We start from the raw sequence: 2577 nt of genomic DNA, 5'->3' as shown, positions 1-2577 counted from the left end.
CATAAGACAACCTGAATCATTTGATGATTCTTTATTTGCTGCATATAGAACTAGATTTACCACTGTTTATCATAAGACAACCTGGATCATTTGATGATTCTTTATTTGTTGCATATAGAACTAGATTTACCACTGTTTATCATAAGACAACCTGAATCATTTGATGTTTCTTTATTTGTTGCATATAGAACTAGATTTACCACTGTTTATCATAAGACAACCTGAATCATTTGATGATTCTTAACTTCCTCCTCAATATAGGCCTCTAGACATCCAAACTACTCTGTGTCAGTCCCTAACAATATGCAAGGGGATCGTCTTGTGTGAGAAGTGACCAGAAGTGCCAAGTTGGTATTGAAGCAGTTAGTTATTTCAGCTTCACAGCAGTGAGTGCCATGTTCAGAATAGAAGAACTTCAAAACTTACAAATTACCAACTGCTGCTTCCAAGAAATATAAATTTTGCAAAGTTGATATATTGTTAGACTTGTATATTTGCATGTATATTGCTCAGAATCAGCAAAGTTAGGTCGAGAAAACCTCATGCCAAAGAAATTTAATCACATGCAACATTTTACTCCATCTCGTTTACTGTATAATAAAATGAATTTGTAGTAATATGAAAAAAGTTTAATAACACAAAATATTAACTTAATAATTGTTAAGATGCTTCCTTGTGAAGCCAATGTACATCTTTCAACATTTATATCGAATCACAACAGAGGAAAAAGGTCTCTTTCCTGCTTCTTTATGTAATTAGCTCATAAAGCTGATGTATGTTGCTTAGCATTCATCTTGAACAACAACAGAGAAAGAAGGTCTCTTTTTTTTGTGTGATAAGATCATGAAGCCAATTCATGTTGTTTAACATTCATCTTGAACGACAACAGAGAAAGAAGGTCTCTTTCCTGCTTCTTTGTGTGATAAACTTATGAAGCCGATGCACGTCATTCAACATTCATCTCAAATGACAACAGAGGCAGAAGGTCTCTTTCCTATTTCTGCTAATCTTTCAGGCTAAGTGGGTTGTTCTATTTAATGAGATACACATTCAATAGAAACTGTTAACTGTTTCTTATTGTGTAATGACAAACCTAATGATTTAGTTATTATACTTCTACAAACCTGTATAGACACAACCATATTTTTAAAGTGCTTTAAAAATGGTCACAGTGGAGTAGAAAGGGGAACCTACCTTCTAGTAATTTTTGATAAGAGGCAATACATCTTTTGCCTTAACCCCACCCCAATATTTAAAAAAAAACCTATGTTTTAGAGAGAGACCAGTCTTGTGGTGGTTGTGGAATTTAAATAACTGTAATTTCTGTTGTTTAGAGGAGGCAATGACACTCATCTGCTGTCAGTCTGTGCAGGTCCTTGTGCTGGAGACAGTGTCACAATTGGCTACTGTTGCCCTCCCCCTTTTAACAATGTTTAACAACTTTCTACTCCACAGGACCACTGACTATTCCATAGACAAATGTTGAATAGATAAACTGGGATGTTGCTGTTAAATTTTCTAACAGTGTTAAGCATATGCAAGAGAGACTGAATTAGACTGTTGTCCCTAATGAAATATATTAGAATTGTCTGTGTTACAGATGTCTCAGGTTATTAATTATTATAATTCACAGAAATTAACTACTATTCTGTTTAATTTTAAGAAATATTAACAAATTGTTGGTTATTTATTTGTCTTGTAAAGTTCCTTATTTGAAATGTACTTGGCTTGTTGAAAAACTGTAATTATGATGATTGTAGAACAAAAAAGTTAATTTCTATTTTACATTCATTGTGTACTCTTAGTTACAACTGATTTTTCATTAGTTATAATTTATTCACCAGAAATCTTATTGTTAAACTACAGATATGTTTTGTGTTATAAACTTATAAAATAAAACTACAGATATGTTTTGTGTTATAAACTTATAAAATAAAATTTCAGGCAAATATACAATCTTAGAACTTGAATGTTTAGTAATTATTCACTGTGACAGTTAAAACATCATACTCTTGACAAAATATATAACACTTATCATAACAGATAACACATGCTTTGAAAAGAAACACATCCTTAGCATAACACTTAAAGCATCATTCCCTGAAAAAAGTAAATAAATGAAGAATCACATTAATGATTGTTGAAGTGCTACAAATCTTCAGTTGACTGGACTAGAGTTTGATTGTTGAAGTGCTACAAAACTTCAGTTGACTGGACTAGAGTTTGATTGCTGAAGTGCTACAAATCTTCAGTTAACTGGACTAGAGCTTGATTGTTGAAGTGCTACAAATCTTCAGTTAACTGGACTAGAGCTTGATTGTTGAAGTACTACAAATGTTCAGTTGACTGGACTAGAGTTTGATTGTTGAAGTGCTACAAATCTTCAGTTGACTGGACTAGAGTTTGATTGTTGAAGTGCTACAAATCTTCAGCTGGCAGACTTTAGCTTGATTGTTGTTTACATGGAAGATGTCTACACCATGATAACATGGAACTTGTCTACATCATGATAACATGGAACTTGCCTGCACCATAATGACATGGAAGTTATCTACACCTTATAATGGCTGAAGACGG

The 2577-nt window shown here is 32.9% G+C and overlaps 1 long non-coding RNA gene across 1 annotated transcript in view; it reads left to right on the top strand.

The window, feature by feature from the left end:
- LOC111086561 overlaps nt 1-1531 on the top strand; it is a 4697-nt gene extending 3166 nt beyond the window's left edge. Inside the window, exon 3 of the long non-coding RNA XR_002611296.1 lies at nt 262-1531. This is a non-coding gene — a long non-coding RNA (uncharacterized LOC111086561). The remainder of the gene's footprint in view (nt 1-261) is intronic.
- The last annotated feature ends 1046 nt before the right edge of the window (nt 1532-2577 follow it).

This window comes from Limulus polyphemus, unplaced genomic scaffold (assembly GCF_000517525.1).
Source record: "Limulus polyphemus unplaced genomic scaffold, Limulus_polyphemus-2.1.2 Scaffold1195, whole genome shotgun sequence".
Lineage (NCBI taxonomy): Eukaryota > Metazoa > Arthropoda > Merostomata > Xiphosura > Limulidae > Limulus > Limulus polyphemus.
The sequence above is the reverse complement of the archived record's forward strand: the minus strand, read 5'-3'. Positions and strand labels throughout refer to the sequence as shown.